This window comes from Echeneis naucrates, chromosome 2 (genome assembly GCF_900963305.1).
Source record: "Echeneis naucrates chromosome 2, fEcheNa1.1, whole genome shotgun sequence".
NCBI lineage: Eukaryota > Metazoa > Chordata > Actinopteri > Carangiformes > Echeneidae > Echeneis > Echeneis naucrates.
Window position 1 is genome coordinate 3,053,599 of NC_042512.1, and position 25,103 is coordinate 3,078,701.

Sequence of the window (25,103 nt, forward strand, 5' to 3'; positions counted from 1 at the left end):
CAAAGATCAGTGAGAATCTGTCTCCAGAGAAAAGTATCAACCTGTTTCACTGTCTGAATGAACTGAATGATGGTTCTCTGGTGGAGGAGATCCAACAGTCCCTGAGATCAGGACGTCTCTCCACAGATAAACTGTCTCCTGCTCAATGGTCAGCTCTGGTCTTCATCTTACTGTCATCAGAAAAAGATCTGGACGTGTTTGACCTGAAGAAATACTCTGCTTCAGAGGAGGCTCTTCTGAGGCTGCTGCCAGTGGTCAAAGCCTCCAACAAAGTTCTGTATGTGCAAATAAATCCAACAAGATCAACTAAATCTTTTTTTAGTTGAGAATCAAAAACATGTTTCTTTAATAATTAATCTTATTTTGCTGATTCCTCCTCAGACTGAGTGGCTGTAACCTCTCAGACAGAAGCTGTGAAGCTCTGTCCTCAGTCCTCAGCTCCCAGTCCTCTAGTCTGAGAGATCTGGACCTGAGTAACAACAACCTGCAGGATTCAGGAGTGAAGCTGCTGTCTGCTGGACTGAAGAGTCCACACTGTGAGCTGGAAACTCTCAGGTCAGAGTTCATGTTTGTGTGAATACTAAAACTGGATTTAGTTTTTTATGATAAATTTTTATTTAAATGAGTGAAAATTGAAAACTGAAGAGGTTTGTAGATTTTGGTTCGTAGTGGTGTCTTCTGTGTTCACTGAGGATCATTTACTTTTAGGGAGGTGGACACAACCTTTCTGCTGCTTTTGGCATCTGTCATAGTTGTGATGATGGAGTTCTCATTCAGGAAAATATTTAAGGGGCTCAAAGACACCAGAGGTTGAGTAGACTGCTGATATGATGCTCTGTGGATGAATGAACCTTCTAGCTTAGGGTCTAGAAACGGTAACGCACACTTTGTAGTTGGGCGGCAGACAGGAGACAGGAGCTGGATCAAAAGACACTATTGTCCTGTCAGATTTGATGTAATTATTTAGGTGTTTGGGTAACGTAAAGAAATTCACCGGCTAGCTGTTACTCCTACCTACAAAAAGATATGTGAAGAAAATGTCAAGGCGAAGTCTAAATCAAAGGGGGTTTTAATACATAAATCAAATTGAGGTTCCTTAAAAAAAGCACCTGTAATGTGTAACCCAATACACACACTACAAATCAAAATCTGTCCAAACAATATTTGCTCGGAAGATTAATCGGCATAAACAAAATATCACAGTACACAGTTGACCCTGTTATCACAAATCATGGCAACACAAAACTTAAATCATCAATGCCCCAAAAAGAATGGTGGGATGTGTGGGTTAGTCCAGATCAAGCTTCCTGTGTAACAGCATGAGGATGAGTAAAAGTTAGTTTGTAGGTGTGTTTGTGTTAGCCCAGCTGGTTCCAGTTCCTCCGGGGTTCAGTGTGTGTGAGTGGACGTATGGTGGATCAGTGTGTTAAATGGTTGAGGGAACAGTGATGGACTGTACTTAGCTCTGTTGTGGGGCTCCTCCAGCCCAGGCAGGTATGGAGTCCCAGTATACAGGCACCTTTTTCCTCCTTGGTACTCCTGGGATCATCACCACTCCTCAGGCCATGGGTTTCCAAACCTCCAGTGAATCCAGCTGGTTCTCTTCCTCGTGTTACTGCTTTCTTATTTTCCCAACATTTGTTGGGTTCTCCTTGCTGTTTTGTCAGAAGCTTTTTCCTTCCACCAGTTCACAGTTGCCACTCATTTGTTAACTGACCAGTTTTTGTTTTTTGTTTTTTTTTTTTTCACTCACACTCCTTTCCCCCTCCCTTTCCTGTCAGGAGGTAAAGGGCCGTTCTGCAGTTTTTTCTACCACAACCTATTGGTTGAACATAGAACAGAATCAATGCATCACTATACAGTGTTTGTGTTACTGTGTCTTTACTTTAATGAGTATGTTTGTTGTTCTGTTGTTGTTTATCTGAGTTGTAATCATAGTCAAGTAAGGTTTGAAAAATATAACCTGAAGAAAAATAAATAAAAAAAACAACCCTACCTCCCTGACGATGAAATAGGAGAACAAGATTGACAAAAATAAATTCCCCTAAAGCTATGACAGCTACTAAGACTGCTATTTGTAATAAAAACAAGTAAAACAAAACTACACATGTAAAAATCAAAACAAAAAACTAAAGTTGTTTAATCCAAATCACACTGCAGCACAGCCCAGCATGATCGGCTTCCTCCAAACATCTAGAGACCATTTATCTCTCTGCTTTTGGAAATATAATATAAATGTTGATATTAATTCTACAACATCATTTATTTTGGAAAATCTCAGATAAATCACTCAGAATATTGATTTCAGCTCACTGACCCAGGGATGGTGATGCAAAGGCCCAGTCCAGATACACCCCCTACCCCTACATTTTAGCCCTACCCCGACATTTTGCGGACATTTTGTTCCTGTTAGGGTAGTGGTGTCCCAATAACTTTTTTTACGTAGGGGAAGGGGGCATAATGAGGAGTAGGGACGATGAATCTAGCCCTTAACATCGAGGGTTTTCCGATTCTGACTTCCTGCGGTAGGGCCAGTTCGTGAGCGAGATGATGTGGAGAAGTCTGAGGGGGAAAAAAGAAAACTACAAATAAATAACAAGAGACAACAGATGTCGATGTTGTATTCTTCTCTGTGTACCTGTTGGTTTATTTATCCACCGAAGCATGATGAAATCTAAAAGAATGATCACAACCATAGATTTTTTTTTTTTGGACAAAATTTTTTGCTGCTGGGAATACCCAGTCGCTTGCGTGCCTGAACATAAACAATGCCGTGACATAGCAAGTGGTGTCCCAATTCCTTGGGAAGAAGCAAAGCTATACCCCTTGTGACTTCCTTTTGAAGGTTAAGGGGTGGGGGGGTGAGGGCTGGTGGGAGTGAATAGGGTGAACATTGGGATTGGGCCAAAGTGTCAGAATGAAATATCTTTTTAGTAATTCTATGATCAGGCTGCTTCACAGATCTGTTCCACAGCTGGAGCATTTGTCTCTTATGTCTGATACTCGAGGGCTCCCAACCCAAATCACCATGAAGAGCCAACACTGAGGTCAATCTGTGTACTGCTGTAAGATAACCAATAGCTCTATGATGCTGAGTATTACAAAGAGAATATTCACAGAATCCCCAGACAGCAGAAGCATCGTCTGACACACACACACACACACACACACACACACACACACACACACATTACAGAACAGTGTGAAAGTATGAACTCCCAGATGAGCACAGTGTTCAGACTTGTTCAGGGCTCTACCTGCAGACTGAGCTAAAACACTGACAGCTGGGTTAAATGTCATGTGTTGGTCCAACGTCAGGCAGAGACATGTCATCTTCAAATATATCATTCATGATAAGTTTGGTTTTCTGTGTAGAACTTTTGAAGCTTGTTTGCAGACTGTTTCGACTGGTTTTAGAGTGGACCTACCTGCCGGAGCTCAGTTCTGTATGTTTCAGCTGTTGGACTTTCATTTTCATTTTCATCTTCATTTTACCTGGAATTTTCCAGTTCAATCTTGTCACTCTTTGTATTGGACTGTTGTGAAGCTGCTTCCTGTTGATTCAGCTGTTTGACTTTCATTTTCTAAACTTCTACTTTCTAAACCTTCAGCTCTGAACAGATGATGAAACATTGAACACTTTCAAACAGGAACTTTGTCTCCTAAAGTAACATCTTTTATTCTTTACTCAGGTTAGAAGGCTGCAGTTTGTCAGAGATCAGCTGTTCTTCTCTGGTCTCAGCTCTGAAGTCCAACCCCTCCCATCTCAGAGAACTGGACCTGAGTCACAACAATGACCTGCAGGACTCAGGACTGAAGGATCTGTGTGGTTTTCTGAAGAGTCCAGATTGTAGACTGCAGATTCTGAGGTCTGTTTATTTGCTGTTGTAGATTTGTTTAATCCAGAATGTATATTCATATTTAACTTGAATGTATTCACTTTTGAATGTATTCAAAATTGCTGTTGTTTCATGTTTCCAGTTGTTCTAATAATAATAATAAATGTTGTCAGTGTTTTCCAAAACTTGAATTTACCTGTTCAATATATTAATCATGAAAAGTCTTCCAGGAACCAAAGAGTTGGTTTCACATGTCTGATCTCCAGACAGAAACCAGGACCAGATCTTGCTCTTGGTCTTTGTATTGGAACAAAGTATGATGTGGACCAGCAACATTTGTGATGTTAAAGTGGGTGATGAGTTTGAAAAGGTGGAAAAGTTCTGGATCAGGACATTTCTGACTGATTATCAGTCATCTGATCTTGATGATTTGTTCTTTTTCAGGTTGAGATGCTGTTGGTTGTCAAAGATCAGCTGTTCTTCTCTGGCCTCAGCTCTGAAGTCCAACCCCTCCCATCTCAGAGAACTGGACCTGAGAGGAAACCTCCTGCAGGATCCAGATGTGAAGGAGCTGCGTGATCTTGTGGAGAGTCCAGACTGTAGACTGGAGACTCTGAGGTCAGTCCACTGTGGTAGATGTTTAATCTAATGTCCTAATAAATGTCTTCAGACTTGGAGGGTGTGGAGCTGAGGACCAGAGTCAGTTGTGTTGTTGAGACTCCAGCCCTCATGGGGCTTTCAGACACGTGGCCGTGGCCCCCCTGTGCTCTGAAAGCTGTTATTTCCAAAGGATTGGAGCTCCACCACAGGTTTCCCTGCACTGAGCACAGTGATATTTGTGTTTCTTTGTGGTGTGGTCATACTCAGTCAGTGTGTTACTGCAGTAGATGGAGTTCAGAGCAGCGGTACAGAAGCTGAGTGATGAGCTGCTGTGGACGGAGTCAACATCAAAAAGCTCCTCTACACACTTTGAAAACAAACAGTCCCACACATGTTGAAATGTTCTTCATTTAGAAGATTTTAGAGCTTCATCTTCACATCAAAGCAGAACTTTCCTTTGCTGCCACATATTTATGAAGCAGCCAACTGCTGTATTCCTACACAAGTATGTCCTGTATTCCACTGCAGCCGCAGGTCAGCTGAGGGAATCACTTTGTTTTAGAGTGAGGAGCTGCTGAACTTCAGCCTCACACTGAAGAAACACTTCAAACATCCAGACAGAATGTGGTGGCACATATCTAACTGATTATCAATGATTTTATCTGCATCTTTTATTCCTTATTCAGATTTGACAACTCCGGTTTGTCAAAGATCAGCTGTTCTTCTCTGGTCTCAGCTCTGAAGTCCAACCCCTCCCATCTCAGAGAACTGGAGCTGAATCAGAACGACCTGAAGGATTCAAAACTGAAGGATCTGTGTGGTTTTCTGAAGAGTCCTCACTGTAGACTGGAGACTCTGAGGTCAGACTCATGTTTTATTTCTGCTCTCAGATTAATATGATGTTACAGTTGTGGTGACTCTGACCTGCAGACCGGTTTATATTTATGAGGGAAAATCATCTTCAGGTTTTTACCATTTAAACTGTTAAATGGTTTGAAAGTAACTTTGGAAAACAAATTTCTATTAATTTGAAAATTGCAAGCAGTTTATCAATCAGTCTTGTATTTTTGAAAGGGGACATCATATCTTTATAAATATTTGTATGTTACCATGCAGATTGTAGTTTGTGGTTTTTTTCATTTATTTATTTATTTGCGTGTCGAAAGAAACTGCACTTTGTTTGTCTAAGAAGATGTTTGGCCTCTTATCTCAGGGGCTTCATCAGTTCATCAGTCCTCATTAGTCTGACAGACAGTGGAGTTGGACCCAGGTATTTAACCTCTGTAGGAGTGTTGACAAAGCTCCTTGTGACAACAGCCCATGAGAGGAGTTCCACTGACCTTTACTGTCCCAAGATTAACAACATTCAACTTGGCCTAAAATTCACCACTTGTGTTTTGTCTTGGTTCTCCATTAGCACCATTTTGGAACAATGTTCAGCATAATGTGAAATTTTTTTCTTTCTTAGCCAATAGAATAGATCATCCACATGTAACATGGCTCTATTGGTTGAGTTTGGGATATTTCAGTCATAATGCCAATTTAGTTTGAATATCAAACAGATTGTAAGAACTAATGCTTTCATTTTCCAAGGAACCTTCCCAGCTGGTCCATTATTAGAATAATAATGTTTACATGAACCACTGACCCCAAAGCAGTTATATGAATGTACATGACCAACACACTGCAGCAGTGGAAATAAGGTGGCTCCAAACATACCTAATGTAAACATCACCACCTCAGGAAAACATCCATTTTGCTGTGATTGTGTAGCAAAGCTTTAGTCCAATCAGCTGCAGTGGTTTGGTTCCACACTAAGATAAGGATTGGCTCTAAGGGCTGGTCTGCTGGGGGAACAGTTGCCCCGTTGCCCTCCTCTCTCTGCTGCAGGAAACATGTTTGCTCCGTCTGCCTCGCTGATCTCCCAGCTATGTTAAATATCAGTCGTCACTATGGCAACAATATAACACTTCGCAAAGGTGGCATGTAACATACAGTCACATAGTTTATTTCAAACGTTTAACTTTGCTAAGCAGGATGCTTCCACTCATTCAGTGACACTGCATGATTTACAACAAGGGGATCAGATAAATGTTACTGACAGGTTGAGGTTGAGTCTCTCCATGCGATTGATCCACATTTGTGAAGTCCGAAATACGAGTACAAAACTGTGAAATACGACTATGAAAGCCCCCACGAGAGTTCATTCATTATGAGATTGTTCTGACTCCATACAAAAAAGTGCAAGGGAAATGCCCCCACCCAAAATTCCATCCCTGACCAGAAGACCATCTCTGCGTTATACAAGAGATCATATGTGGCAGAATCAAAGATAGAAATAAAGTTTGGCTGACTCTGCTGTTTGGTTATTTCTGATGTCTTAAAATCACAATGTTGACAGTTTGAGTCAGTTCAGGTTCTTTACAGTGTTGTTTCATTTTTTCATTAAATCTTTTCACTGTTTGTATTTGACTGTTGTGAAGCTGCTTCCTGTTGGTTCAGCTGTTTGAATTTCATTTTCTAAACTTCTACTTTCTAAACCTTCAGCTCTGAACAAATGCTGAAACATTTAACGCTTTCAAGAAGGAACTTTGTCTCCTAAAGTCACATCTTTTATTCTTTACTCAGGTTAGAAGGCTGCAGTTTGTCAGAGATCAGCTGTTCTTCTCTGGTCTCAGCTCTGAAGTCCAACCCCTCCCATCTCAGAGAACTGGACCTGAGTTGGAACAACCTGAAGGATTCAGGACTGAAGGATCTGTGTGGTTTTCTGAAGAGTCCTCACTGTAGACTGGAGACTCTGAGGTCAGACTCATGTTTTATTTCTGCTCTCAGATTAATATGATGTTACAATTGTGGTGACTCTGACCTGCAGACAGGTTTATATTTATGAGGGAAAATCCTCTTCAGGTTTCAGACATCTAACTGTTAAATGGTTGAAAATAGCTTTTGAAAAAGTTTATTTCAAAATGACATTGGAATGGAAAACATTAATCTGATGTTTTTGAAAGGGGACATCGTATATTAATTTGAAATATTAAAATCTTATTTCAATTTTTCTTAGAATCATCCAAAATCAAAGAAATCAACACAAATATAAACCCTTTTGCCAACAAAAACACCTCTGAGGTGCTCATACACAGAACAACAAAACTGTAATGGGTTCGCTCTCTCACCCAAGAATGGCACAAGTCTAGACTGGAACAGCTGAGAACTTTATTGACTACGTGCAGCAGCCCAAACAGACGGCAGGCAGAGGCAGAGTCTAGAGACAGGCAGCAGGTCAGGTTACCGGGGCAGAGATGAGGAGTAGTGGTCTGGGGCCGAAGGCAGGTTAGGCCCCAGGAGGTCCGTCGGGAAAGCTGAGCGTAATGCAGAGAGGCAGAGTGGAGGAGCTGGTTAAGGGGAGTCTGGGAGGAACAGATGAGTCTGTTTATCCTGATTAAGAGAGGTAAGCAGGCAGGTAGAGTGGGTGGTGGAGGGGAGAACCAGGAGTGGACTATGACAAAAACAAAACATGGATCTGACTTTCTACTTCATCCAGTTTGCATAGTGAACAAATCCGGTCTTCCTCAGGTGTTGCATTAAAGCTCCCTGTTTCTGGGACTAATGGAAGTGTTCCTGAACACAACTGTCCATAATGATCTTTGTCTTTTAGTTCACTTATTCTTAATGTAAGGTTCCACACTGTAAGTGTTCTTATTAAGACAGTAGGTTCTTCATTTTGGCTTCCTCCAAACATCCAGAGACCGTTTATCTCTCTGCTTTAGGAACAGTTTGTTTATAATATCTGTAATATCACAACATCATTTATGAATGAAAATATCAGAGAAATCACAAATATAGAATATTAATTTCATCCACATGTAACATGGCTCTATTGGTTGAGTTTGGGATATTTCAGTCATAATGCCAATTTAGTTTGAATATCAAACAGATTGTAAGAACTAATGCTTTCATTTTCCAAGGAACCTTCCCACCTGGTCCATTATTAGAATAATAATGTTTACATGAACCACTGACCCCAAAGCAGTTACATGAATGTACATGAGCAACACACTGCAGCAGTGGAAATAAGGTGGCTCCAAACATACCTAATGTAAACATCAGCACCTCAGGAAAACATCCATTTTGCTGTGATTGTGTAGCAAAGCTTTAGTCCAATCAGCTGCAGTGGTTTGGTTCCACACTAAGATAAGGATTGGCTCTAAGGGCTGGTCTGCTGGGGGAGCAGTTGCCCCGTTGCCCTCCTCTCTCTGCTGCAGGAAACATGTTTGCTCTGTCTGCCTCGCTGATCTCCCAGCTATGTTAAATATCAGTCTCAGGATTCTGTGGACTGATATCAGATCATTCAAATGAAGATCAGTCAGAATCGGGAAAATCAACAATTTATTTATATATTTCATTTTGAACCCATTCTTATAATCCATTAAAGATGACATAGATCAAAATAGATTCTGCATATTTGAGTATGATTTCCACATTCAGCTATTCATGTCTCTTCAAATATATCATTAATGATGAGTTATGTTTTGTGTGTAGAACTTTTGGAGGTTGTGTAGTTGACAGTTTGACTGGTTTTAGAGTGGACTTACCTGCCAGAGCTAACAGATGGAGGCTCCAATCAAACTTAAGTCGCACACTTCAGTGTCCAACAAACGTCACCATTGGCTGGTAAAGCTGTCAATCAAATGTATGTTTTTGATTGACAGATTCATCAGCCATTCATGTGGCCCCTTACATTTCTCCACACTTAAAGCGTTGGCGACCGTCGTCACTATGGCAACAATAAACAACACCTTTCACAAAGGTGGCATGTAACATACGGTCACATAGTTTATTTCAAACATTTAACTTTGCTAAGCAGGATGCTTCCACTCATTCAGTGACATTGCATGATTTACAACAAGGGGATCAGATAAATGTTACTGACAGGTTGAGGTTGAGTCTCTCCATGCGATTGAGCCACAGCTTTATTAGCCAATGGTGATGTTGGTTGAACTGCAACGTCAGATCAGTCTCAAAATTCAACACACAGATTTCATAACTGCACATTCAGCAATTTGTATGCTCCGTAAGTTTTTCTTACAAGTGTGTCTCAAAATCACATTTGTGAAGTCCGAAATACGAGTACAAAACTGTGAAATACGACTACGAGAGCCCCCACGAGAGTTCATTCATTATGAGATTGTTCTGACTCCATACAAAAAAGTGCAAGGGAAATGCCCCCACCCAAAATTCCATCCCTGACCAGAAGACCATCTCTGCGTTATACAAGAGATCATATGTGGCAGAGATAGAAATAAAGTTTGGCTGACTCTGCTGTTTGGTTATTTCTGATGTCTTAAAATCACAATGTTGAAAGTTTGAGTCAGTTCAGGTTCTTTACAGTGTTGTTTCATTTTCTCATGAAATCTTGTCACTTTTTGTATTTGACTGTTGTGAAGCTGCTTCCTGTTGGTTCAGCTGTTTGACTTTCATTTTCTAAACTTCTACTTTCTAAACCTTCAGCTCTGAACAGATGATGAAACATTGAACACTTTCAAGCAGGAACTTTGTCTCCTAAAGTCACATCTTTTATTCTTTACTCAGGTTGGAGAGCTGCAGGTTGTCAGAGATCAGCTGTTCTTCTCTGTTCTCAGCTCTGAAGTCCAACCCCTCCCATCTCAGAGAACTGGACCTGAGTCTGAACAAGCTGAAGGATTCAGACCTGAAGGATCTGTGTGGTTTTCTGAAGAGTCCTCACTGTAGACTGGAGACTCTGAGGTCAGACTCATGTTTTATTTCTGCTCTCAGATTAATATGATGTTACAGTTGTGGTGACTCTGACCTGCAGACAGGTTTATATTTATGAGGGAAAATCCTCTTCAGGTTTTAGACATTTAACTGTTAAATGGTTGAAAATAGCTTTTGAAAAAGTTTATTTCAAAATGACATTGGAATGGAAAACATGAATCTAATGTTTTTGAAAGGGGACATCGTATATTAATTTGAAATATTAAAATCTTATTTCAATTTTTCTTAGAATCATCCAAAATCAAAGAAATCAACACAAATATAAACCCTTTTGCCAACAAAAACACCTCTGAGGTGCTCATACACAGAACAACAAAACTGTAATGGGTTCGCTCTCTCACCCAAGAATGGCACAAGTCTAGACTGGAACAGCTGAGAACTTTATTGACTACGTGCAGCAGCCCAAACAGACGGCAGGCAGAGGCAGAGTCTAGAGACAGGCAGCAGGTCAGGTTACCGGGCAGAGATGAAGAGTAGTGGTCTGGGGCCGAAGGCAGGTTAGGCCCCAGGAGGTCCGTCGGGAAAGCTGAGCGTAATGCAGAGAGGCAGAGTGGAGGAGCTGGTTAAGGGGAGTCTGGGAGGAACAGATGAGTCTGTTTATCCTGATTAAGAGAGGTAAGCAGGCAGGTAGAGTGGGTGGTGGAGGGGAGAACCAGGAGTGGACTATGACAAAAACAAAACATGGATCTGACTTTCTACTTCATCCAGTTTGCATAGTGAACAAATCCAGTCTTCCTCAGGTGTGGCATTAAAGCTCCCTGTTTCTGGGTCTAATGGAAGTGTTCCTGAACACAACTGTCCATAATGATCTTTGTCTTTTAGTTCACTTATTCTTAATGTAAGGTTCCACACTGTAAGTGTTCTTATTAAGACAGTAGGTTCTTCATTTTGGCTTCCTCCAAACATCCAGAGACCGTTTATCTCTCTGCTTTAGGAACAGTTTGTTTATAATATCATTACATAACATACATAATATAACATCATTTATTAATGAAAATATCAGAGAAATCACAAATATAGAATATTAATTTCATCCACATGTAACATGGCTCTGTTGGTTGAGTTTGGGATATTTCAGTCATAATGCCAATTTAGTTTGAATATCAAACAGATTGTCAGAACTAATGCTTTCATTTTCCAAGGAACCTTCCCACCTGGTCCATTATTAGAATAATAATGTTTACATGAACCACTGACCCCAAAGCAGTTACATGAATGTACATGAGCAACACACTGCAGCAGTGGAAATAAGGTGGCTCCAAACATACCTAATGTAAACATCAGCACCTCAGGAAAACATCCATTTTGCTGTGATTGTGTAGCAAAGCTTTAGTCCAATCAGCTGCAGTGGTTTGGTTCCACACTAAGATAAGGATTGGCTCTAAGGGCTGGTCTGCTGGGGGAGCAGTTGCCCCGTTGCCCTCCTCTCTCTGCTGCAGGAAACATGTTTGCTCCATCAGTCAGTTCAAGTTCTTTCAGGTGTTGTTTCATTTTCACATTAAATCTTGTCACTGTTTGTATTTGACTGTTGTGAAGCTGCTTCCTGTTGGTTCAGCTGTTTGACTTTCATTTTCTAAACTTCTACTTTCTAAACCTTCAGCTCTGAACAAATGATGAAACATTTAACACTTTCAAGCAGGAACTTTGTCTCCTAAAGTCACATCTTTTATTCTTTACTCAGGTTGATGGGCTGCAGATTGTCAGAGATCAGCTGTTCTTCTCTGGTCTCAGCTCTGAAGTCCAACCCCTCCCATCTCAGAGAACTGGACCTGAGTCACAACAATGACCTGCAGGATCCAGGACTGAAGGATCTGTGTGGTTTTCTGAAGAGTCCTTACTGTAGACTGGAGACTCTGAGGTCAGACTGATGTTTTATTTCTGCTCTCAGATTAATATGATGTTACAGTTGTGGTGACTCTGACCTGCAGACATCAGGCTGATATTATACTGATCCTCACTGAGGATCTTCATGCTGACGTCTGTTTTCTTCTTCTCTGGTTTAGTCCAGTCAGTGTGGCAGAGAAATGTTGAACAAAAAATGTAAAACTTAAAAAAAAATAAAAATCCTTCAGTGTTTCAATGACAGGAAATATTTTTCCTCACTGACATGGACAAATATATATTCAGTGGGGTCGGAATCATTCACTCTCGACCAATTCAATTCGATTCAGATTTTTGGGGCTATGATTCGATTCAAAATTGATTCTTTATTCAAAATGATTTTCGATTCAAAACAATTCGATTCATAGTCATTTCTGCTTCAATCTATAGGTGTGCAAAGGATCCTCATGATCTACTCCAGACTGCTTTGAAAGACAAAATGACGAATGGAGACATTAAAGTGTCTTTTTCACATTTATTAAGTTTTCAACATTTATCCATGCTCAGATGGAATTGTTGCAACTGTTGTTTAATACAATATCACATATTGCTTGAAGAGCAAAAATAAGTGTCTCTTTAAAAAAAAAAAGAAAAGAGCAGTTAAACATGCTGCCTTTTAAATTTTAAGGAAAGTGCCTTTTCAAATGTGTGTCGACCACAACTGCTACTCTGAGCAGCAAGCTATAAAATAAGTCATGTCAAGCTCAGTAAAAACCAAAATGAGTCAGAATCTTTGCCTGCAACGAGGACGGGGCCTGTTGAATCTCTCTTTCCTCCATTATTGTAGTTTCCTTCTTGTTTTGGTGCATGTGTATGTTCCAGAACCAGCTCAGTGGTGACGTCAGACAGCGTCTTTGTCAGCATTGTTTTATTTTTTAAATCGATTTTGGGACATTTTGAATCAATTCTGAATCATAGTAAATGAGAATTGTGATTCTTATATCAATTGTTTTGTTTGTTTTTTTTCCTTTGAGTACAGCACTAATATTCAGTGTTTTTGTGATCCAACCCGACTATAAAGTCATGTGACTCAAGCAGACTGAAAGATTCAGACCAAACTCAGCATGTTAAACGTGGTCACCGCTGAATTAAGTGAAAATGTTCCAGATGCTGTGAATCATGTGTTGACTTGATGAAACATTGAACACTTTCAAGTAGGAAATTTGTCTCCTAAAGTCACATCTTTTATTCTTTACTCAGGTTGAAGAACTGCAGTTTGTCAGAGATCAGCTGTTCTTCTCTGGTCTCAGCTCTGAAGTCCAACCCCTCCCATCTCAGAGAACTGGACCTGAGTCACAACAACCTGGAGGATTCAGACCTGAAGGATCTGTGTGGTTTTGTGAAGAGTCCTCACTGTAGACTGGAGACTCTGAGGTCAGACTCATGTTTTATTTCCGCTACAGTTAGACTCAGTTCATGTTCCTTTCAGTAATATTGTTTAACTCTAACCCTCAGTGAAGCTGTGAGAGGAGAACAGAAACACATTTCAGAATTAGACAGAAAGACAGAGAGAAAACAGTCAGCCAATCAGATCAGTCAGAGGACTGTTGTGATCATGTGACCATCAAATGAAGCAGATTCCACCTGAAGAACTCAGAGATGTTCAGATTCTGGTCCTCGTCCATCAAACTGTCAGATCTGAGCTGAGACTGTTTGTGAGTTTCCAGCTCAGTGTGTTCACTCCAACACGTTAACATGAGCTGAGAGGAAGCAGCTGCTGCACATCTGGACTGAACAGGACTGAAGTCCCTGCAGGTCTTTATGCTGGATCTGCATCACTGACTGACAGCTGATGGACAGAGTCAGGAAACACTGATGGATCTGCTCTCTTCTTCTTCTCTACACAGGTGGAGGCAGTGAAGAGGAAGGTGTGTGTTGACGGAGGATCAGCTGCTTCCTGATGATCCAGATGTTGCAGCAGCAGCTTGTCCAGACTCTGGACCATGTTCCTGGGAGGTGGAGAGGAGAGCTTCATCCAGCAGAGACTGACAGAGGAATCAGAACTGGTCTGAGAACAGAGTCCAGTCCACCATGATCCCAGAGACTCCTCAAGTCCTCCTCTCCTCTCAGCCAACTCCTCCAAACTCCACCTGGGGTTTAGGTTCAGCTTCTTCTGGACCCTTTGGGCTGCTTTGGGGACATTTCTAGCTTTTTTTTTTTTTTTGGTATAAAACATTTCCTTGTGAAACACATGACTGTCAGTCAGCACTGATTACACTTTTAAATTGGCCCTTTCTTCGCTTCATAAAACGGAAATATGTTTTTTTAAATCATTATCTCAAATAATTCTTATTTTTAACATGTTCCAAAAAATGTATGTAAATAAATAACAGGATGCTGAAAGAGCAGAACTCAGAGGACACTGCAATTTTTATTTCATGTACTAAAAGACCTTTGTAAGACAAACAATGTCCTGTTTTAATCTGTGTGTGTGTGGTGATGCGGCCTGTTTGGGAGATATTGTTTATTTTTGTATTGCACTTTGTGCAACATTGCTATTAGTTTGAAAAGTTTTGTATAAATAAAATTCAAATGATTGATATAGTTCTCATATCAAGCTCATGTTCACCTTCTTTCTTTCACAGGGAGAACATGAAAGAAGCTGAAGCTGAACTCAGCCTTCCAACTTTAGTGCTCCGTGTCACAGACTGATCCATTTTCTGACGTTATAGTCCACACCAGGCTGCAGCCTCTCTGTGTGACACTTTGTTCATCATTATTTTCACACTTTACTTCCTGCTTCTTTTCATTTAGGCTCCATGTAGGCTGTTCATGATGACTTTGTTTGTGTGTGGCTGTTTTCTTCTGAATGTGGGATCTCTGTCTGAATGAAAGTTTCACAATCACTGCCTCAGACTGCATTCAGAAGGAATTGTTGAAGTCATAGAAGCTGAAGAGTTGATGATCAGAGGCTGACAGCTGAAGGAAGCTAGAATGCACACTGCTCTCTGACAGAGTCGGCCTCCCTCCACATTTAGGAGGCTTTTTCACTTCTTACAACAGCTGACAAAGGGCTCATCTGGGATTTGAACCCCGGACCTGTCACACCCTGAGCCAGAATCATCCTGATTGTTCCTGGAATGGTTTGGTTAGTCAGAGTGTGTCTGTGTGTGTTCTTGTCTCTCTGAGTGGTTGGAAATGAAAATGGAGATCGGTAGAAGCAGATGACTCTGAGGATGAATGAATGTTTCACTGACAACATCAACAACCGTGTACTCACCCCATAACGAGGCTGTGTGACGTCACTGGAGATCAAAGGCATTTCCTGTCCTTCATCGCTCTCCCACGCGACACCAACTCAAACGTCACACTCGCGTTAGATTCAGCCGGAACGGCGCATGCGCACGAAGAAGCTGACATTTGTCTCGCGAACGAATTAAGTGAAATACAAATCAGCTGTTATTAGACAAATAAGTGGCGTTAAATTGAACTAAAACCAAATCTGTTGGTTTGTTCCTCCTAATACTTATTAAAATGCGTCTTTTCCTTTCGCTCATTTTTGCAATCACAGGCTGAGCGAAGCTGCGCACCTCTGTGTGTGTGTGTGTGTGTGTGTGCTCTCTGCTGGTCTGAGCTCTCAGTTCATTTAAATGCTTTGTTGGATCTGTCTGTCTGTATCATGTCAGAAACTCTGAAACACTCTGAACTTCTTTAAAACACGCTGGATTTACTGATATGAAAGTGTCCAGCAGTCCATGATGGATTATTATAGAAAGATATCAACTTTAATGTAAATACATTGTTGCATATTAATACAGAAATTAGAATAATCATCTGTGAAAGGCTGCTGATGCCTGGAGATTCATGACGTCATGGTAAAAGGTGTTAAATATGCATTGCTGGTTCAGTGGTAGAATTCTTGCCTGCCACGCGGGAGGCCCGGGTTCGATTCCCGGCCAATGCAGAGTAACTCTTTACCAACATCCAGATATTAGAAACACAGTGCTGCTTGGAAAATACCCAGATAGACTCCAACACAGTGTGACTTTGTGAAACAACCAGTGGAGCCCCCTGGTGGTCAGTAGAAGTGCAGCCCCTCTGAGCTGGTGGCAGACCAAGGCTTCAGTCTGCACACATCTTCCACATGTGATGGCACACACACTGTGTATTGTGGCAACATCCGTCCCCTCAGAGAGAATCTGCTCTTTAACCCTCCTGTCGTTTTCACCCCCCGCCCCTTACTTTAGTGTTCCTGCTCTGTTTGATACGGTGGCCGGTAAGTGCAAAACTAAATTACAAAGTGCCAAACACTTTTACAAAGCGTCAAACTAATTTACATGTTGGGAAATATTTTTACATTTTATTCAACAAAATTACATAAGAAAAAGACTTTTACCCCGGACAAAACAAATTCACATGTTAGAAAACAAATTTCCAAAAGAAATCTTCCGGAAGGGGAATGTACCAAATGCCGGAAGTGATCCAGAAGAAGATTGACTGTGAGCTCAAAATGTTTGTATCGGTTTGTGTGCCGGGAAAACTTAGCAGGCATAGATTAAATGATGTTTTGGCCGTTTTGTGGAAACAACTTGAGCCAATTTACGCGGTTGTGTTTTCCGTGCGGACGATCTGTAGAATGTTTAACGTTGATGAACGGACCAGACGGAAGGAGCACGCGCACAGGAGACATCTAATAAACAGCCGGAAAATGCTAAACAAGCTAAGTGTAGCATCGCGCTAACTAGCTGAAGCCGCTGTCAGACATGCAGTGAATTAAAGTGCACCGTTTCATGGAGGACAGAAAGTCAAAGTCAAAAGAACTGTGGGCCGAAAGGAAACAGGTCCAGGTACGTGTGTGGATATATCTGTAAAATATGAAAGTAAATATGTGTGAGTGTGAAATGAATGATATCTTTTTGTTATTTTAGCAGATAAACATGGATTGATGGCGCCACATGGAGCTGATTTAAAAGCTCAGAGAGGGAAAACACTCCCATTATATACAGATCCGGAGGTAGCAGCACCTGATCTACTGAAGCAAGCTGTCCAAGAAATTAGAACATTTAACAAGAAGATGGATGAAGGAGCAGACCTTCTTTTGTATCCAGACTGTTTGTTTTTACTACAGAGGTTGATACATCAGACTCTGATTCTGAAATTGTCATCACATCGAGGAGCACAGCTGAATTCAATGCAGCTGACACTGTGGTACGTTCATTTTTACAGTTTGTACTTTGATTCAGTTTTTTTATTTCTTTATTGATAGAATATGCATTTGGTTTCAATGTTTCATAATGGTTTCATAAAGTCTAAGAACCAAGTCTTGATTATTTGGCATTTACTATTCCAATCAGACACCCTGATAACCTTTCACCATTGATATATACTGTATGTGGTGAGGGAACAATAATGGAAGCTGTTTAAAGTTGCTGACAATTGTATGCTTTTCTTCTCAGGTTTTTGAACCAAAAAAACACAATTCTCCCAAACGCAAACCTGAAGATAAAGGGTAGGTATTAGTTTTTACAAAAGAAGTCATTTGTCTTTAAGTTGTTGATGTGATTGTGATGAACATGTGGTAGAAAATACCATACGTGTGATATAATTTATAACAAAATAATCTCTTATTTATAAATCTTATGGTTCCTCTCTACCTCTAAATGTTACTCAAAGCTCTGTTATACTCTGTATCATAAAGTTCATCAGTTTATCAATTTTATCATGTTTCAGAGATTCATCCACAGCTCAGCCTGGACAGGTATTAAGGCAGATTATGGCAGCCTGATGTTCTTTGCTTTCAGTGTGTTGTTTCAGACATTTTCATTTGTTTTTCAGACAGTAATATCTGACACTGAGGATCTGGATCCACCTGAAACAAATCCAGTCAGGTGTACTTGCTCTGGGTAAGTAAAAAAACAACAGCGACTCACTTAATTTTAATTTTACTTTATTGATTACATGGGAAAGATATTTGCATTTGTAAGATGTTCAACATATTCTGAAACCTGTGACATGCTGGTAAAATTCACAGATGATGCTGTTTTGGAAGAAGGAATCGACACAGGTGGGCCGAGACGAGAGTTTTTAACTCTACTGATGAAACATCTGAAAGACCGGCCCATTTCTGATGGACCAGAAGGACATCAGTTCTTGGTGTACAATGCAAATGGTATGAACAGGGTTAGATGTAAACAACACTAATGGTTAATGATCATTAACTTTATATGTCACATGACATACACTTTGTTGCTTAAACTATTTTTCAAAAACATTTACCCTGCCAAGTGCAAAGCAAGACACAGAGTTCTTCTTTAGATCAGTAATGTTAAACACAACCATTTTTACTCATTTCTATATGTTTGGGTGGATAGTCATTTTAGAAAACATTGAAGTTTCTTTAGGTCATTTAAATGTGAAACAATGTTTGTGGTGACTTTTTAGATTCAAAGATGGTCTTTCAGCTCTTCAGTTTCTGACTGCACTGCAGCAACAGCCTACTTTGCTGGCCCCTGTCCTGTGCCACTCTGAAAAGCCACTCACTGGTCTGGAACTTGAGACTCTTCAAACCTGACCTCAGTCCATCAGGAAGTAACAGGAGACTTAAAGAAAGTCAAACTTTGGGCTACTGGGCCGACTGTGTCTTTGAGTGGTCTTTGTCCACCACTCCAAATCAGATTTCTTAGTTTATCATTCACTTTTCCTTGTGATGTTTCCAAATGATTCTGGTACCTGTTCATCTGAAGAAATGAAACAATGGGAATGCAAATGTTATGTTGACAAACAATAAAAAAAATTGCAAATATTTCCTTCTGACTGCATCTGTGATAGATTGGCTATGAGTTTTTCAGTCATGGCAATATTTGATTCAATTCTGTGTTACTTGTCTAATACCAAATCACAGCACAGTCATCTCATGGCTCTTGACATGTATATTAAAAAAATTAATTAATTTAAAAAATAAAAATAGAAATAGGACAAACCCATATGAGTAAGCACTTGATAATGCAGGAAGGGAAAATTCCCTTTGTCACTGACTCACAGCTGAGCAGTTTCTTTCAGCTTCATGTACAGTTCTGTTGCAGACTCCCAGTTCTCTGGCTTCTGTAGTTGTTTGTGCTCCATAACAAAGTCAAAGTCCTCCTGCATGTTTGAGTCCCCACATGGAGCTATTGACAGGCTCGCCTCTGGAACAGCATCCAAATCAGCTGGTTCAATCTCAAATCCAGTCTGTGGAGCCAAATCTGTGTTAGATACAATAAATAGCATTTATATTATTTATTTACATTTAATGAATACAATAATAAAACAAACATGTAAATATCAATCATCACCAATATTACCTGTGTGGTCAGCAGTACAGTTCATTGGACATGACGCTGTTCTGGAAGTGTGAATCCTGTGACTGTTCCACAGTCTCACACACTCATCCAACATCACCATAGCAACATCTCAGAAGGCACTGATGCTCATGGCTCCCGTTGAAGTATCCAGCAAACAACTCCATCCAGAACTGAGACCTGTAGAAATGGATAGAATCAGAAGTAAATATAGATTATTATTAGAAGTGGAACTCCATTAAAATAAATATTATATATATGTTTAGAGGAGTTCATCTGCGATAGGACATAAAGATAAAAATCAAATGAAAGGTCAGTCATAATAAAATGACTTCATGAAGGCCACTTACCTTCCCCTTCTAAATATGGCCCACCAGGATTCAACACGCTGCTTATTCGTGGATGAGCCATACATGTGGCTGGACGGCCCAGAGCAGCAGTCATCATGATGGAGGCGTAGGGGAGACTGAATGGCAGCCATAATGCCATTCTCCGTGCCACAATCAGTCCTCAGTCTCATGAGAGGAGATTCTCAGCGATCACTGTTGGCTTCTTGTTATTTGTCGGTCCACATTGGAGCCACAGCACTTTAGGTGAAAAAATCCATCCATGCGTCCTGAGAGAGCCAGTTTATCAGAACCATCTGCATGCCACATACAGTTCGCTCCCATTGAGGAGCAGCTTCTTCTTAGAAACCTTCTGCGTGCTCTCTCATTCATCACATCATCTCTCTTCACTCGAAGATTGGACTTTTGTCTGAGTACCTGCCACATCGTCCGATAGCCAAACAGTTGTCCAGGTCCACGAAGTTCCAACCTGATGGCGTTTGGAGAGGAATCATCCCTTTAAGAGTCCGCAGGCTGATGTTTGCACCGTGTAAACTTCACATCATGCTTCAGTAGATCAGGTGCTGCTACCTCCGGATCTGTATATAATGGGAGTGTTTTCCCTCTCTGAGCTTTTAAATCAGCTCCATGTGGCGCCATCAATCCATGTTTATCTGCTAAAATAACAAAAAGATATCATTCATTTCACACACACACATATTTACTTCCATATTTTACAGATATATCCACACACGTACCTGGACCTGTTTCCTTTCGGCCCACAGTTCTTTTGACTTTGACTTTCTGTCCTCCATGAATTGTTTATATGATGTTAATGGTTGTTCTGCTGGAATGAACGGAGTTCCGTATCAAAACAGAAAGTTAGCAGCAGCTAAAACAATCAGCAACAATTGTGCATTTAGCATAACTGTAAGCCTAACATAAAATAAATAAATAAATACTAGAACGCATTCTAACTAAACGCGTTTCTATTCCGTGAAGACAACGATTAGCTGCAAAATGAAACGGTGCACTTTAATTCACTGCATGTCTGACAGCGGCTTCAGCTAGTTAGCACGATGCTACACTTAGCTTGTTTAGCATTTTCCGGCTGTTTATTAGATGTCTCCTGTGCGCGTGCTCCTTCCGTCTGGTCCGTTCATCAACGTTAAACATTCTACAGATCGTCCGCACGGAAAACACAACCGCGTAAATTGGCTCAAGTTGTTTCCACAAAACGGCCAAAACATCATTTAATCTATGCCTGCTAAGTTTTCCCGGCACACAAACCGATACAAACATTTTGAGCTCACAGTCAATCTTCTTCTGGATCACTTCCGGCATTTGGTACATTCCCCTTCCGGAAGATTTCTTTTGGAAATTTGTTTTCTAACATGTGAATTTGTTTTGTCCGGGGTAAAAGTCTTTTTCTTATGTAATTTTGTTGAATAAAATGTAAAAATATTTCCCAACATGTAAATTAGTTTGACGCTTTGTAAAAGTGTTTGGCACTTTGTAATTTAGTTTTGCACTTACCGGCCACCGTATCAAACAGAGCAGGAACACTAAAGTAAGGGGCGGGGGGTGAAAACGACAGGAGGGTTAAAGAGCAGATTCTCTCTGAGGGGACGGATGTTGCCACAATACACAGTGTGTGTGCCATCACATGTGGAAGATGTGTGCAGACTGAAGCCTTGGTCTGCCACCAGCTCAGAGGGGCTGCACTTCTACTGACCACCAGGGGGCTCCACTGGTTGTTTCACAAAGTCACAGTGTGTTGGAGTCTATCAGGGTATTTTCCAAGCAGCACTGTGTTTCTAACATCTGGATGTTGGTAAAGAGTTACTCTGCATTGGCTGGGAATCGAACCCGGGCCTCCCGCGTGGCAGGCGAGAATTCTACCACTGAACCACCAATGCTTATTTAACGATTTTTACCATGACGTCACGGATCTCCAGTCATCAGCAGCCTTCAACACTTGCTGCATGTTCAGAAGAACTTCCTGCATTTTATAACGTGGCAACTAACCCGATCAGGGAGAGTCTTCTTTTTTCTGTTTTTCTCACACAGGTTCAAAAACAAGCTCCTCCGCTGAGTGAGACGGCAACATTTTTTTTTTTTTTTTTACAAGTTTTACAGATGATTATTGTAATTTCTGTGTTTACTGAGAGCTCAGACCAACAGAGAGAACACACACACACACAGTGGACGAGGTGCGCGATCCCAAAAATGAGTGAAAACAGGAAAAGAAGCATTTTAATAAGTAGAAGGAGGAACAAACCAACAGATTTGGTTTTAGTTCAATTTAACGCCACTTATTTGTCTAATAACAGCTGATTTGTGTTTCACTTCATTTGCTCGTGAGACAAGTGTGAGCTTCTTCGTGCGCATGCGCCGTATCGAGTTGGTGTCGCGTGGGAGAGCGATGAAGGACAGGAAATGCCTTTGATCTCCAGTGACGTCACACAGCCGCGTTTAGAGGTGAGTAAACAGTTGTTGATGTTGCCAGTGAAACATTCATTCATCCTCAGAGTCATCTGCTTCTACCGATCTCCATTTTCATTTCCAACCACTCAGAGAGACAAGAACACACACAGACACACTCTGACTAACCAAACCATTCCAGGAACAATCAGGATGATTCTGGCTCAGGGTGTGACAGGTCCGGGGTTCAAATCCCAGATGAGCCCTTTGTCAGCTGTTGTAAGAAGTGAAAAAGCCTCCTAAATGTGGAGGGAGGCCGACTCTGTCAGAGAGCAGTGTGCATTCTAGCTTCCTTTAGCTGTCAGCCTCTGATCATCAACTCTTCAGCTTCTATGACTTCAACAATTCCTTCTGAATGCAGTCTGAGGCAGTGATTGTGAAACTTTCATTCAGACAGAGATCCCACATTCAGAAGAAAACAGCCACACACAAACAAAGTCATCATGAACAGCCTACATGGAGCCTAAATGAAAAGAAGCAGGAACTAAAGTGTGAAAATAATGATGAACAAAGTGTCACACAGAGAGGCTGCAGCCTGGTGTGGACTATAACGTCAGAAATTGGATCAGTCTGTGACACGGAGCACTAAAGTTGGAAGGCTGAGTTCAGCTTCAGCTTCTTTCATGTTCTCCCTGTGAAAGAAAGAAGGTGAACATGAGCTTGATATGAGAACACAGCAGTGTGCATCATGGTGCTCATGTTCATATAGAAAGAAGGAGGAAAAGCAGCAGCTCTGGTTTGCTGTTTCACTCCCTTTCCCTCCCCGCTATGAGCTGTCACTCACCCACAGCACATACTGTAGACTGGTTCACAGTCAGACTCATGATTCATGACTCATTGGTTCAGAGTGGAACTCATGAGTCCCAGTTCAGCAGCAGCACATTCACACACTGAGCTGAGAGTCTGCTGCACGACTCCGCTAGAACGTTATTGGACTGTATTATATCAATCTTTTAAACTTTATTTATGCAGCACTTTTCAAACAATGAACAATGTTGCACAAAGTGCTTCACACATTAAAATATAAAAATAAATAAATAAGACAATATCCCCCACAATCAAGACAGAGACACTCAGATTAAAGCAGGACTTTGTTTGTCGCACAAAGGTTATTTAGTACATGAAGTAAAAATTGTCCTTTCAAAAGATAAACTGCTGCAGTGTCAGCATCCTGTTATTTATTTAAATAAGACATTTTTTGCAACATGTTAAAAATAAGAATTATTTGAGAAAATCCAAAACAAAAAAACAAAAAAAGACCATTCACATTTTATGAAGGGAAGAAAGGGCCAAGTTAAAAGCTTAATCCGTGCCAACTGACAGTCACATGTTTCACAACAAATTTTACATCTTTTATAGAGTAATGCTTCTAGAAATGTTCCCAAAGCAGCCCGAAGGGTCCAGAAGAAGCTGAACCTAAACCCCAGGTGGAGTTTGGAGGAGCTGGCTGAGAGGAGAGGAGGACTTGAGGAGTCTCTGGGATCATGGTGGACTGGACTCTGTTCTCAGACCAGTTCTGATTCCTCTGTCAGTCTCTGCTGGATGAAGCTCTCCTCTCCACCTCCCAGGAACATGGTCCAGAGTCTGGACAAGCTGCTGCTGCAACATCTGGATCATCAGGAAGCAGCTGATCCTCCATCAACACACACCTTCCTCTTCACAGCCACCACTGCCACCTGTAGAGAGAAGAAGAAGAGAGCAGATCCATCAGTGTTTCCTGACTCTGTCCATCAGCTGTCAGTCAGTGATGCAGATCCAGCATAAAGACCTGCAGGGACTTCAGTCCTGTTCAGTCCAGATGTGCAGCAGCTGCTTCCTCTCAGCTCATGTTAACGTGTTGGAGTGAACACACAGACCTCAAGTCTGCTGACTCAGCACATTTCTCTGAGTCCACAGTGGAGATAAAGAGCTGAGTCATGAAGGTTCATCACTTTACTGATGATTTACTGAAGGTCCATTTAAACTGAGAGACTCTGACTGACAGACAGACAGACAGACAGACAGACAGACAGACAGACAGGATTCTGGTCTGCAGAAAGACCACATGGTGACAGTGTGATGAAAGAAGATCAGTGATGTGCAGCTTTCAGTCAGACTGATCTCAGAGCTGTGACAGATGAACCTGATCAGAGAACAAACAGTCTCAGCTCAGATCTGACAGTTTGATAGACGAGGACCAGAATCTGAACATCTCTGAGTTCTTCAGCTGGAATCTGCTTCATTTGATGGTCACATGATCACAACAGTCCTCTGACTGATCTGATTGGCTGACTGTTTTCTCTCTGTCTTTCTGTCTAATTCTGAAATCTGTTTCTGTTCTCCTCTCACAGCTTCACTGAGGAGTTTGAAGGTTCACAGAAAAAAAGAGTCTTTGCTCTGATACTGTATTTAAACAATATTATTGAAAGGAACATGAACTGACTCCAACTCTACTGACCTCAGAGTCTCCAGTCTGAAGTCTGGACTCTTCACAAGATCAGACAGATCTTTCAGTCCTGAATCCAGGTTGTTGTGACTCAGGTCCAGTTCTCTGAGATGGGAGGGGTTGGACTTCAGAGCTGAGACCAGAGAAGAACAGCTGATCTCTGACAAACTGCAGCCCTCCAACCTGAGTAAAGAATAAAAGACACATTTCCTGCTTGAAAGTGTTCAGTGTCTCTTCATCTGTTCAGAATATGAAAGTCACACAGTTGAACCAACAGGAAGCAGCTTCACAACAGTCAAATACAAACAGTGACAAGATTTCATGAGAAAATGAAACAACACTGTAAAGAACCTGAACTGACTCAAACTGTCAACATTGTGAATATAAACTGTGTGAAATTAAAAAGTCATTTTCAAATGAGTGAAAATCAGTTTTAAAAAGTTTAAATATCTAAAACCTGAAGAGGATTTTCCCTCAT

At 41.0% G+C, this 25,103-nt stretch overlaps 1 protein-coding gene and 2 non-coding genes across 3 annotated transcripts in view; 1 reads left to right on the plus strand and 2 right to left on the minus strand.

Moving 5' to 3' along the window:
• Nucleotides 1–25,103, minus strand: part of LOC115053030 (NLR family CARD domain-containing protein 3-like) — a gene marked incomplete at its 5' end in the record, with an annotated part of 93,688 nt that overhangs the window by 57,152 nt on the left and 11,433 nt on the right. The window lies entirely within an intron of this gene.
• trnag-gcc (transfer RNA glycine (anticodon GCC)) lies at nucleotides 15,947–16,017 on the plus strand. The gene has a single exon. It is a non-coding gene; the product is annotated as a tRNA-Gly (tRNA).
• On the minus strand, nucleotides 21,565–21,635 carry trnag-gcc (transfer RNA glycine (anticodon GCC)). The gene has a single exon. It is a non-coding gene; the product is annotated as a tRNA-Gly (tRNA).